Consider the following 15,347-nt stretch of genomic DNA (forward strand, 5'->3'; position numbering starts at 1 on the left):
AACATTTACTACACCTCTTTCATCTCTATGCTCTGTACTTCTCATGATATAAGTGAGTTATTTCGTGAACCAATATTCTACACATCATGTCCCTATCTTTCATCTCTATGCTCTGTACTTCTCATGATATAAGTGAGTTGTTTGGTGAACCAACATTTATTACACCTCTTTGATCTCTATGCTCTGTACTTTTCATGATATAAGTGAGTTATTTGGTGAACCAGTATTCTACATATCATGTCCCTATCTTTCATCTCTATGCTCTGTACTTCTCATGATATAAGTGAGTTGTTTGGTGAACCAACATTTACTACACCTCTTTCATCTCTATGTTCTGTACTTCTCGTAATATAAGTGAGTTATTTGGTGAACCAGTATTCTACACACTATGTCCCTATCTTTCATCTCTATCAATCAACTTTTAGAGTACCATCTTCCACTATCTAACGTACCCACATTTTCCATCTCTAAAATTTTTACTTTTCATGATGTGAAAACAGTTGTTACTGAACCTCTCTAGTATACATCCGTATCCCATCACTTTACTCACCGACAACACCGAAGCTGACCGGTGCATTCAGAGTGCCTTCGTTGTTCTAGTTTTTTATAGTTTGTAAGCCTCAGCAATACCTCTTGATTCCAGTTTCATTCATGTTTTGTTTTCTTATAGTTTCAGACATTTAATCATATGGTAAATATTCACTGTCGTGTAACTTCACACTAATAGTATTGTATGATTTGGCGATGTCCGGGACCAAAGTTTTTCATTTTTAAACAAAATATTTCCTGTGTTACGTAATTTGTAGAAAGTTAAAAAGTTGATTACATTGTTCTCACAGTTTATTACTTAAAACAAAACCATCTAAGAACAACCATACATTGCATCTCTAACATCATGCACAAACACCCTAAGGGGCATGTAATATTTTTATTCAGTTAGAAGATTTCTTGTGTTAGGATATTTGTTTACTTATAAAATGGATATATCTTTGTTCCACTATCACAAGATAACTGAAAGTCCAGCAAACTAAGCTCTCTAGAGATTTGATCGACTGATCCCACCTCAGGCAGTTCCTGACACTTTGACAGGGAAAACAAAAAGGCTACAGTGAAATATGATAACGCTGTTACATAGTAACCAACAAAGCAACAAGGCTACTGTAACCGAACTTCTTTTTACACTAGGGGTTGATATATGCAACCATCTGGAACCCAAAGGTTTTTGTATGAACTCCCTATTCCGTGAAAGATGAAGAGCCACCAAAAATGTATTACCTGAGCTAACCAGTAGGGGTTTCTTCACCTTCGACATATTATAGAATGTCTATTTTATAGGGAGTGTATTTAGTATAGGTAAACTTTAGTTGTCATATATCTGGTACGATTTGTAAACACAGAATAAAATGCACAGTTCACAATATAAAATCCTATATGTAACGATATTGTAATAAACTTTCACATAACACACTTTGTAATTTAAAATGTATACTTAAACTTTATTTAATATATGTGTAATCTCCACTCAATGGCACAGCGATATGTCTGCGGACTTACAACGCTAGAAACCAGGTTTCGATACCCGTGATGGGCAGAGCACAGATAGCTCATTGTATAGCTTTGTGCTTAACTACAAACAAACAAATATGTGTAACCTGCAGAGTTAAATGTTCCTTAATGAAGCCTGAATAGTAATCGTTACACAATATGTCATCAAACTATCTATGTGTTACCCGTGGAATTAATAATATGCTATATGTGTATCCTTTAGAGTTAATCGCTATATAATCTTCATTGAACTTGTAGACCATTAAATAACTTACGTGTAACTTGTAAAGTTAATCTCCATATAATCTGCGTTTTACCTGAAAAGTAACCATTACATAATCTCCCTTGAAACTGTAAAGTTAACCGTTACATAAACTACATGTAACCAGAAAAGTAATTGTTACATGATCTACTAGTAGCCTATACAGTTAACCATTAAACAATTTACATGAAGCCTCTAGAGTTAATCGTCACCTTATCTTCGTGTAACCTATAGAGTTAACTGGCAAATAACCTACATGTTACTTGTAGAATCAAATGTTGCATAACTTACGTGTTACATGGAAACTAATCATTATATATTAAATCTGCGTGTAACTTACAGAGTAAACCATGCTTAATATTGTTCGAGCAACGTTTAGGAATAGATGTTACGTAATCTACGCGTGGCTTATAGATATAACCGTTGCATAATGTACGTGTAATCTGTAGAGTTAACCCTTACGCAATCTAGATGTATAAGGAGAATCTGAAGCCTTAACCGTCACACATATATATATATACATCCATATATACTTGTCTCTTGAATGAGTTTGTTACTTTTCAGGCAAACATGCTTTGATTGGCTGAAGCAGATAGAGTAATAACCAACAATGATGAAGATGTACTGGGTTATACTATCATACGTCTTTCAAAATCCTCTGATCAGCATAAAACATCTAAACGTCAAGAGATGCGTGCCTTATAAAGTTTTCCAACTCTTTGAAGCATTTAGAGCATTATTTCTCTAGATCTGTAAGCTAACAGTCAAAAGCTCTCTACCTTGTTTATGGCGCTACAACCGACCTGTGGACTTCTATTCATAAACGCTCAAAAAGATAATGTAATTTGATTTAGCAGCAAACGAAAGCACAAGTCTGTACTAGGCTAGAACCCTGTTTCCTTGTGCCCTCTTTCTCCATCATCCTATAGATGAAATGCTTTTGTCCTGTGGGGACCGTAGTAAGGGTCATATGACCCCTACTACAGAGTTGCTTGTGAAGTCTATTGTAAAGTCCGCGGTGCTCCCAGTAGGTAGTCAAGTGAGGACAAAAGAAGCTGATAACAGTTATGTGTTCACATTGCGCGCGCGGAATAAACTCGAACTCAGTGTGCTGCCTCTTCCCCACCCCTATATGTAGTAGTAGTATTTTATATATTGAGTTTAATATTTTGCTTCAAGACTTATATATACAAAAGCGCCCATAGAACCACGTCTCGGACATGCCAATAAAGACATTATTACCTATACATGTCATTGTCACCCTTCAATTTTCATCAAAAATTGTATATCTTCAGCTTAAGCAACCAGCAGTCGCAACACACTTAGTTTAGATGATAATCTCCGTTAGGCATTCACTGAGGGGAAGCTTACTGTTGCTATAATACTGGACACTTGTTCGTGTTCCTTCACCTGGCTTTAGGTGTTTCTCTACAAGCTACCTTCTTCATCAAAAACAGACATAGAAGGTTTCCACTATGATTTTTTCCCATTCTCAATCAAGTCTATCCCAAAACGAAGCAACTACAAGCCACATCTGTTCCGGAGAGAATTCAATGATCCTCGTAATATTCTACACTGAACTGAAATGCGTTTTATTTAAAGAAATAGATTAATGGGTTACAAGTCGCGAAAAACGTTTTACGCATTTATTTCTAAAGGATAGATTTTCGAGATCTTTGTCAGATCATATATAGCTCTTTTTTAATGCATTTTATTCAAACAATTTTTTGCGTTGTTAAACACAAAGCTAAAAAAGGAGCTATCTGTGTTCTGGCCACCGAGGGTATCGAAACCAGGTTTTTAGCGATATAAGTCCTCAACCTTACCACTAAACTACCGGGGGAAGGGGAGGCTATTCAAATCATAATTTCCTGTCTTTAAAAAAGCATTTTATATATGTACTAAAACATGAGTTTGAAAAACACTTCCTTTCCTCTAGAGCAATTATTTTTAAGATAGAGTTATTTTAAATTTAACACTATTATCATTTCTATGTTTTCGCGGCCAATACACAAAATTAAACTTACTCTAAAGATGCATTACGTTTTAAACTCCCTCTTGCGGTAACTGTATAAAATGGCGGAAAATATTGTATTATAATTAAACTATTCAATGCCACAGGATTCGTCCCAGTATAGGGAGAAAAGAAAAAAGAATAATGAGATGACACCGTCTCGTTCCAGCAGTCTCAGATTTGGAACCCATTCGATGGTGCAAGCTCATCTTCGAAACGATAATATGAATATTTACATCTGTTTATGAATGTCATTCGAATTATTGAAGAAAACATTCCACTCTCATCCCTTTTGATTTTATTCAGCGTCACACTCAGAAAACAAAGGATTTTATTTGTTTGGTTTGAAGCTAGACACAAAGCTACACAATGGGTTATCTGTGCTCTGCCCACCACGGGTATCGAAATCCGGTTTCTAGTCCGAAGATGTACCACTGTGCCACTGGGAGTTAAAACAGCGGAAATGCAGTTTTAAAAATATGTCAGATATTCAGGCGATAAATAAAATAATTGCTTCATTAAAACCAGCACGGAACACCATGTACCGAGATGAAAATGAAACACTGTTACTTGATGAAAACATGTTCTTAGCACCACTGCTGATCTGGCTTTTGATATTTTTTATATTTAGCATTTTGAATCTTGAATAGTTGTCACTTTCAATCTCAGGTAACTACGATCAGATTGTCACTATCTCAGAAAATTACAATTTAAACTAAAGTTCTGTAACTCGGTATATTATCTTCAATAATTCATGAGCGTGCAGTTAATATACCTGTTCTCGTCTTTAACATATAAACACGCACGTATGGAGGGGGGAGGGGGGAATTCGACCGAACATCCTATTTTTGTGATATAAAAAAAAATGATGCTTATATAACTATGGTATCTAACATTTTCTAAATAGTCTACATTCTTCTGGTGAAACATTAGCATTTTTTGGCTTGAAATAGTCGCTTGCCCCGGCCCTCCGAAGTATTGTCACGCTTTACATGCTGATTGTGCTCCGCACAATATGTGTTGGCTTTTGATCTCACATTTTAAGGCTAAGTGTATGAAAAGTAAAATCTCTGGCTATTTAAATCAGTAACAGGGAAGAATAACAAGAAAAGTTTTGCAAAGATGTACTAATAAACGATAAGATAGCTAACTACGTCGTTATAAGGTGATCAACGTAAAACACCATGGGACTCTATATATGTCGTTATAAGGTGATCAACGTAAAACACCATGAGACTCTATATACGTCGTTATAAGATGATCAACGTAAAACACCATGAGACTCTATATACGTCGTTATAAGATGATCAACGTAAAACACCATGAGACTCTATATACGTCGTTATAAGATGATCAACGTAAAACACCATGAGACTCTATATACGTCGTTATAAGGTGATCAACGTAAAACACCATGAGACTCTATATACGTCGTTATAAGATGATCAACGTAAAACACCATGAGACTCTATATACGTCGTTATAAATGATCAACGTAAAACACCATGAGACTCTATATACATCGTTATAAGATGATCAACGTAAAACACCATGAGACTCTATATACGTCGTTATAAGGTGATCAACGTAAAACAACATGATACTCTATATACGTCGTTATAGGGTGATCTACGTAAAATACTATGGGACTCTACATACATCATCAACGTAAAATACCATGGGACTCTAGATACGTTCGTTATAAGGTGATCAACGTAAAACACCATGAGACTCTATATACGTCGTTATAAGGTGATCAACGTAAAACACCATGATACTCTATATACGTCGTTATAAGGTGATCAACGTAAAACACCATGAGACTCTATATACGTCGTTATAAGATGATCAACGTAAAACACCATGAGACTCTATATACGTCGTTATAAGATGATCAACGTAAAACACCATGAGACTCTATATACGTCGTTATAAGATGATCAACGTAAAACACCATGAGACTCTATATACGTCGTTATAAGATGATCAACGTAAAACACCATGAGACTCTATATATGTCGTTATCAGGTAATCAACCTAAAACACCATTATATAACTATGGTATCTAACATTTTCTAAATAGTCTACATTCTTCTGGTGAAACATTATAAAGTTATAAAGTTCTGTAACTCAGTATATTATCTTCAATAATTCATGAGCGTGCAGTTAAGATACCTGTTCTCGTCGTTAACATATAAACACGCACGTACGCAGGAGGGAGGGGGGAATTCGACCGAACGTTTGAGGAGTGGAAAATGTTTAGCAAACGTTGGATCGAATAATCTGCAGCCCGGCATTCTATTATTAGGTTACACCTGGCCAAGTTTCAGTACAGTTAATGAAATCTGTATTGTACACTCTCTACACATACGTATGCGACAATTATACGAAAAACTTTAGAAAGTAAAGTTGAAAATAACTCCATTATATGCTGTTACGATTCAATTGCAAATAAAATGAAATATAATATTTATTACGATTGTGTAACGCCTGGAATCTCGAACGCTAAAAAACTCGACTTGTTTGGTTAGAGTACTTGCCCGCGAAACTAGAGCGTCTATCTGAATTACCCACGATCCGTTTTCTTCCTTCTTCAGAAGGCAGCACATATTAACACCGTGTTAACATGGTTTTAGTAAAATTCAAGTAAATTACCTGTTGTATCGATAATGTTCATAAAACATGAATTTTACATATACCATGCCAAGAAAGCTTCTGCCCAGGTTGACAATCCATGAAGCGTTCAAGGTAACGTTTATGCAGTTCACTTATCTAGACAACTGCGGGAACTCTAAGTAAAGTATGTACAAATATCGGCTAGTCATAATAACCAGTAAAAGTTTATGAAAATAAAACATTTTTTAGACCTTATCTTTGAACTTCTTAGGAGTTTTTTCCGTAGAGATTAGTGACATAAAACCTCGTAAATTTCTGTAATGTAGTATTAAAGGAACGTTCCTTTGTGATTCTATATAACTCACGTTTACCAACAAACTGTCATGGTGAAGGTGTATGTACGTAAAACTACAAAGAAAATAAATAGGCCATCTTACTTCCAAACAAAATAACGTCAAATAGCTGTTATTTTCAAAGCATTTCTTTGCTGTATAAGTTATTTTAAATTATTTTGTAGTTTTATCTATATGTTTGCCTATTTCTCATTACAAATTTTAACATCATAAAAGTCACATCTGTAATGCAGGAAGTTATGAATAATACAAAGTAAATTGTGACCCTTTTATTCTGTAACAAAATCCCGAAAGACCAGATAATACGCAGAAACTGTTTACAGGAAGAAGGGGATTTACCATGGTCGCGATACCAAAACTGAAGATATCAAACAAATCGTAGGAATCTGAATCACGTAACCGCGTAAAATGTTTACAGCACTCTTTCAAACCAAACTTGCGCTTACATAATCGATTATGGGTTTTTTTTGTAATTAAGCACAAAGCTACATATTGGGTTATCTTTGCTCTGCCCACCACGGGTATCGAACTCTGGTTTCTAACGTTGTAAATCCGCAGACATACTGCTGTGCCACTGGAGAGCGTCCATCGATTATGCAAGAGCTGTTGTGATGTCTATAGCCAACGAAAACATACAGTATCTTCAGATTCATACATAAAGGTACAAATATACCTTTATTACTGTATCAAGCCTGAGATTCTTACATGCAGGAGGAAATATACTCTAATTACTGTATCAAGCCTGTGATTTTTCACAGATTGAATAAAACATATTAATATTGCCGAAACGATGCAGAAATAAACAAAATGTGGCCACAATGTCATAGGAATGGCTCAAGCAGGCAGAACTGGTTTTTCTTCAACTTACATATAAAAGTTTCATATGAAGACGCATTAAAAAAAGTGTACAGCATATATTACCTGTATTTAGTACGCTCATTTAAGTCTTGAGCATTAGACGAAGGCCTCTGAATACAATATATAATAAATTCACGTATTTTGGATTTTGTTCTTTATTTCACTAGTGTTGGTTGTATTACCGATTTGAAAATCAACCTCTAGTCTTTTTTCAAGCCCAGACAGGTCCACCTGGTGGTAGTTCCTTGAAACACAAGTGTATATCTATTATTATAGGAATACTTTGTGGATTTTTGTTTTAGGCTAAAGTATCATCGTCTAACGCCAAACATATCCAGTTATTCATTGTTATAAAAATTATGTAAATTTTAAGTTATCTTCTATGAGAGTTGGAAATTTTCAAAGTAGAGATGCAGTGAAAGGAATTGTGTTTGAATGAAACTTGACATTCTTCAGGCCGGAACACTATTTATGTAAGCCATTTGTTACAACAACAATTGGTATGGTGTGAACACCTTTACCAAGCTGGCGAAGCATGGTTATAATTAATTATAATCACACTAACTTAACCCTTTTTAACTTTAATTCTCACTGCGTTTTGGTTACTAAACCTATCGCCTCAAGTGTATAGTCCTGAGAAGAACTATTGTGGAATTCGATTCCAGAAACTTCGAGACAGCAAGGGGAAGTTTGATTTTTTGGACTGGGTCAATGCCACATTTTGGTAATTGTTAACTTTATTGCTTCGACTAGGGAACACAAATATAAATTTTGGTAGGGTAGGAGTCATCTTCAGCTAAGACAGTTTTATTTTTCTAACAGGGAGGATGGCCTTTGGAATGGATTGTCTTCGGATGTTGTGGAAGCAGTAAATTTAACTGAGTTTAATAGAAAGCTTGATAAGTATATGAACGATAAGTGCTGGCTTTAATATTATTTTAAAATTTATTTATTAATAGTTGTAGTTTAGTTTAGAAGATAGAAAAGCCGAGATTGACCAATAGGTCCCATGTTGTTCCAAAACGTTATGGTATGTTAAAAGTCTCTTGACAAGGCATCATTGGAGGTCTTCTTTAATTTTCCTTTTCTTCAGATGTTACCACTGACCTGTTGTTTTGGTATTTTCCCAAGAATCACTCAAAACTATAATTCATTTATACTGAATGTAAACAAAATGTCCAACTACAAGAACTTAAAAATTGACCAATTGATGATGAAACAGCTCCAATGTTAGAAACGATTGCGGAATGAGACAACTAAATTTGTGAACCTGTGGTAAACCATATATATACATATATATATATATCCATAGTGCAAGCTAACTTGTATGGCTATTAATGATACTACTACCTTTATATTATTTTGTAGGATAACATTCTCCCTACCTCCCCTCTTTTTTAAATATTTTAAGCGCTTCTTTCACTTTTTCAGTTAAATTACTAAAAATAAAACGATGGCTAGACTAAGCCAAACGTGAAACTTCTGTACAAATTTTCTTTGAAAACGCTTCAGCTGTTGTAATAGTAATTCAGATGGCGGGAAAATTTCATCAGAAAATTATAACTTCTTAGAGGCATAAAAATGTTGTAAGTCCTGTCCAAAATTCTCTCCTCAGTAGTAGTTAGAATGTGGCTTAAAACACTATGAATGACACGTTGGTCTCAGCTGTAGTTAAAACGTGACTAAAAACATTGTAACGACAACCTATATTACTAAGACACAAGGTAATGTGTCGTGGACAAAAATATAGCAACTGAAAGATATGAACTCAAAGTTATTGAAGTATTGAAGAAACCCACATGGAATTATAATATATATAATCTCCAAATTTAATGTGTGCTTGATACTAATTATTCCAAACTATATCTGAGTATCATATTTATGTCCATTGTGTTTTTGGCTGTAGAAAAAAAAAAGGTATTGTCAAAACAAAAACAAAAAATAATTGCGACAGAAAGATGTGAAATCTCAAAATGAGAAAATTTTGGTGAATAAATTTTTTTTATGCAAACTGTTTTCACTAAGTATTCAAAATTTAAATCAAAAATTGTAGAGTATGTATATTTACTGCAAAATATCACACGAAATGCTGTTTTTTGTCGGTGCATAGCTAAACGTAAAACAGCAGCCCATGTGATTTCTTGTAGTAGATATGTTATTACACTGTGAATGTTAGAATGTGGTGATACGGAATATCCATTTAAATGTAATTAGAATTGTATTTGATGAATGCTTATCAATAATTTAAAAACTTTTTTTCCCCTGGGCCCGGCATGGCCAGGTGGTTGGGGCATTTCTCTCGCAATCTGGGAGTCGCGGCTTCGAATCCACGTCCCACCAAACATACTCGCCGTTTCAAACGTGGGGGTTTTATAATGTGACGGTCAATCCCAATATTCGTTAGTAATGGAGTAGCCCAAGAGTTGGCGGTGGGTGGTGATGACTAGCTACCTTCTCTTTAGTCTTTCATTGCTAAATTAGGGACGGCTAGCGCATATAACCCTTGTGTAGCTTTCCGCGAAATTCAAGACAAAACATTCCCCCCCTGTTCATATAAGTATAAATCGAACTACATCCATTTAGATTTAGTTTACTCACGTGTGTTGTCGTAATCGTAATATAATTGTTATTTCCTGTTTATTCCGAGTTATATGTTATTCTTTAATTGTATCATAGAAGATGCGATTGTATTTTATTTGTGTTTGTTATCTCCCTCGCTGATATTTTCTTTCACATACGGAATTATACTTTCCTAAAACCATAAAATATTGCTACTATCATTCATGAACAAAATTGCCTTTTCATATTTTGTAAAAAAAAAAAAAAATTGAAAGAATCATTTAAAAATTCAATACCAGTGGACTGCATTAAAGTTTTCAAAAAGACTGTTGAAATATTCTTTTATTTTATAATTTTCTTGAATCCAAAGTTCGATTAAAATCCTAAAAAGTACACTATATGTCCAGAAACAAAACGCGTCCCAGTAGTACAGCGGTAATTCTGAACGCTTTCTTACGCTAAAAATCGGGTTTCAATACCTATAGTAAGTACAGCACAGATAGCCTATTGTGTAGCTTTTTGCCTAACTAATAACAAACAGAAACAAAAAGAATATCTTAACAGTTAAATTAACTTAAAATCGCTCTGCACGTCGTATTTTAGAAGGATAATTAAAGCGTCTTGTTAAAGATTTACCTGAAAAGGTTACATATCTTGCTTACAAACTCTTAAACCATATAAAAGATCAGAAGCGTAGTAACATAATTCATCTTGTTTATACATTTAAATAAACTTCATAACTTGCTATCGATTTTGTAAAAGATCAGAAGCGTAGTAACATAATTCATCTTGTTTATACATTTAAATAAACTTCATAACCTACCATAGATTTTGTAAAAGATCAGAAGCATAGTAACATAATTCATCTTGTTTATACGTTTAAATAAACTTCATAACCTACCATAGATTTTGTAAAAGATCAGAAACGTAGTAACATAATTCATCTTGTTTATACATTTAAATAAACTTCATAACCTACCATCGATTTTGTAAAAGATCAGAAGCGTAGTAACATAATTCATCTTGTTTATACATTTAAATAAACTTCATAACTTATTATCGATTTTGTAAAAGATCAGAAGCGTAGTAACATAATTCATCTTGTTTATACATTTAAATAAACTTCATAACCTACCATAGATTTTGTAAAAGATCAGAAGCGTAGTAACATAATTCATCTTCTTTATACATTTAAATAAACTTCATAACCTACCATAGATTTTGTAAAAGGTCAGAAACGTAGTAACATAATGCATCTTGTTTATACATTTGAATAAACTTCATAATTTACCATCGATTTTGTAAACTTTCATGCATATTGTTCGTTTTAGTTATATATTAACTACAACTAGGAAAATAATTGTGGAAAAAAATTTTGATTTTTTATTCCACGTAAGAAATTATGGTCGGCGAGGTTCTTTATGGAAATATCTGGCTCAGCTTATTCTAGCTGCCCTGTTATTTTTAACTCTAATTCCATTTTTTAGTAGTTTAACCTAATCTTAAAAACTTAAAAAACATAATGAAGGAGTTGTTACCCTGCCAAAAAAATAAAGTAGGCATTTTTAATAATGAAACTTACTTTTTCGATTTCTTTATTTGTAACTTCGGTTTATAATCAGTACACAATAGAATATAATTTTGAGTTTTGTGATTACAAAGTATTTGAAGTTTGATCAACAGGTTCTTTATTCAAGTTTTACTTTAAAAAGTTTTGACACTATTAATTTAATATTTCAAAATTCAAAAATAATAGAAGGTATTCTTAAAAATGCATATAAAAAGTTTGTAAAAAATATCCTATTTTATGTTTAATTAATCATCTTAGAATACAACTAATGGTATCTTGTGGATTCGTTCTGTATAAACAAAATTGTCAGTTTTATTCGAGACTCCACAACGGTCGAACTATCACAGTACATGTTCTTTGAGAAAAAGGGTACAGAAAATATTTACTGAAATAATCACTATATAATATAACGTTTATTGAACGGGGGGAGGGGAAGTGTGATTCATAGTTTCTTTGGTAGTATACGTCCCACTAGGATATCTAAATGATGCCAGCACATGAGGGCTTGAACGGGAGAGGATATCAAAGGGTACCGCCCAGTGGGAGCCTTTGCTTTGAGGCTGTAACGTCAAGTGATCAGTGACATCATAGGCGTTAGTTATAGAGAGTGTCGCCATTAGTGGGTAGTACCATGGTGTGAATAGTTTCACAAAAGTGCTTCCAGAGGAATATTTAGTTCCATGAAGTACTATCAGAGGGCGATGGTGTGACCAAGATGTTGTATTACAACATGTTGACACATTCCAGTCTACAAATAGGTCTTATTGAACTTTGACCTTAACTGCACAAATTTCTGATACGTCATAATTTGTCTTCAATATCCAATTATTCAATAATAATATAAAAAACTTCTGAATACGTAAAACTAATATTTTTGTGTTTAACAATTTCATTACATGGATAGCTTTACTTTATGGTTTACACATATAATATATATATGTGTGTATTAGTTTAACTGACAATCTACTTAGTTTGAAGACGACAGTTTTTTCTATTAACTTAAAATCTTTAAAATCCAGATATGTATCGTACACATCACACTAACTAACGATAATAGATTACAGTTTGACTTCACGATTTACACATACAGAATTATTCAATACACTATCTTACAAGTAAAGACAAAAATAACTAACCCTATAACTTTTCAAAAAGTGAACCTTTCATCGTAAAGGGCAAACTAGTAAAGTGGAGAGTGAGAAAAGGTGAAGTGACGGCATGGTCAACCACCATGACAAACCGGAAGTGTTTGATTAGTTTTCAAAGGATTGTTGCAGGTGTGATACATTTCCGTTGTGCAATATGACAAAAAACTATATACAGAAATTAGAAAACTTCTCTTTAACACAAGGAAAAATTTCGAGGGATGCTACACTAAGTATTGATAAAATAAAATAAAGATGTAATACGACAATGAATTAACAAGAACATGTTAAACAGTTAGAATTACGTAAGACAGGAAATAACTACATTTTATAAATAGATACTCCTGAAAGTACAGTTTTTCATATTAACATAAAGTATTCAAACTCTAGATATTTATCCTATGCATTAAACTAATTCAACACAATACAATGAAACTTCTATAAACCAGTCCTCCTGTAAACCTTGATATCAGCCAAGTACCGGCCTATCTGCTATAATTCTAATGTTTGTTTGTTGTTAAGCTCAAAACTACACAGTGGGCTACCTATACTTTGCCCATCGTGGGTATCGATAATTCCTATATATTACAGACCTCACAATATTGGCCACCCCTCTTTATTTTTAAGAAATTACATATGCTGCTGTTTTTTGTCGGTAGGTAGCTAAACATTAAACAACGTCCCATGTGATTTCTTGTAGTAGATATGATATAATGTACTAATTTTGTAAAATCATCAATATTTTCTCATTTGGGCAACATACTTTGATTTCACGTCTTTCTGTCGCAACACCTTTTTTTTTTTTTTTACAGCTATGCTGGTTTTGATTAGATACATTTAAAAATATAGGCCAAAGATAGCATAGTAATCAAGAAAAATTAACGCTTTAACTAGGACTGACTGTTTTCTTCATCATTTAGGTATTTGACTTTTTTTTAAGGGCGTTAATCAGGAAAGACGCTTGAGTGTTATAAGCAAGACTACGTGTACTTCCGCAAGGTTCCCGAAAGTGTTCTGTTTCAAGAGCAAATAAAACCAAAATTAAGAGTAACAAATATTTTTATTTCTTGCTTTTGAAGCTCATATGTCATGCCGTGTTGTAGCCTACAAGGTGCATAACTCTTCTCGTGATTCATGGCATGTGCACGTGTTACTGACGTCACGACAGTACAAACTGCAACGTTAAGCGTTCCTTACATGACATCATTTTAATATCTACTGACTGACAGACATCACTAGTGTGGTGCCAGTGGTTTAAACAGGTGACCCCCTACAGGCGGCCTTCGGCCCCCTTTTGTGGAAATAATTTCACAATTAATGTTGCCAATATTCAACACTTAACCCTGTAAGGTAGGGATATTTAGCTCAATAGATTTCAAGTATTCAGCTCCCTCTGATTGATAAATATGGACTTTAATTAAGTGAAGCACAAAAGAATATACTTCGGTGTTCACTCACTCTGTTTAGCTACAGTTAGTTGTAGGAAGTTCACGAAGGACAACAGAAGTAGATTAAGAAAGAGATGGCACATTTCAACAAGTTCTTACCATGCATCAAAAATAGATTTAAAGAAAACAGTCGTGTACATTTTTTACACACAAGTATGTCAGCGATATCAGATCTTAGAAAGAGATAAGATAAAATAATAAATCACATAAATTTTAAAATATTACTGATTTTCAGTATTAAATTGAATTATATGTTCCATGATATATTTAAGGAACTGCCTGTATTTCATTGTAATCAAGGTAAAATGTATTGTTTTCTTTTATTGTCTTCTCGGTACAAAGCTACACAATGGGCTATCTGCAATCTTTCCACCGCAGCGAATTGAACCCCGGATTTTAGCGTTGTAAAATCCATTTAATAAACTATATATGATCAAATCTAATATGTGTCGTCGTTGTTTAACAACATTATTCTGAAATAATTCAAGTTTCAGCTTAGGAAACCTACCAGCTTTTAATTCCTTCTTCATAAGATCGTGCACATCATACAAGATGTGACTGAATTATATGCATATCACAATAAGCTGGCAATGGTGAAAATTATATGTTAAACTGGTAATAGTACACTTACTATGTCGAGAAAGTTTCTGCTCAGGCCCATGTTCCGCGAAGCGTTCAGGGCAAAGTTTGCACAGTTCCCACGATTCGGAAACAGGAATTACATCTACCAGGTACAGCAGGAAAAAATCAGATCTTTAAGTTTAATAGCAGGTACTTTTACAATAACATGTTAATGTTAAATAAACAATATAATATTACAACCAAATACCCTGTCTATTAATACTTTTCCTTATGAAGTAAAACCTGAGAACAGACTAGATTCGAACCCGTGATTCTATAAATCAAACGGATGCCGTAAAATAATTAACACCACCTCCGTAAGGTTCCTCTACCTGGGTTACCATAGCTAGTGTTTG

General features: G+C 33.8%; 1 long non-coding RNA gene across 1 annotated transcript in view; it reads right to left on the reverse strand.

The window, feature by feature from the left end:
• LOC111085024 overlaps positions 1-14,108 on the reverse strand; it is a 24,329-nt gene extending 10,221 nt beyond the window's left edge. The window contains exons 1-2 of the long non-coding RNA XR_002609881.1: positions 13,975-14,108; positions 6,178-6,180 (exon numbers count right to left, since the gene is read on the reverse strand). This is a non-coding gene — a long non-coding RNA (uncharacterized LOC111085024). The remainder of the gene's footprint in view (positions 1-6,177; positions 6,181-13,974) is intronic.
• Between the last annotated feature and the right edge of the window lie 1,239 nt (positions 14,109-15,347).

The sequence above is a fragment of the Limulus polyphemus genome, unplaced genomic scaffold, assembly GCF_000517525.1.
Source record: "Limulus polyphemus unplaced genomic scaffold, Limulus_polyphemus-2.1.2 Scaffold206, whole genome shotgun sequence".
Lineage (NCBI taxonomy): Eukaryota > Metazoa > Arthropoda > Merostomata > Xiphosura > Limulidae > Limulus > Limulus polyphemus.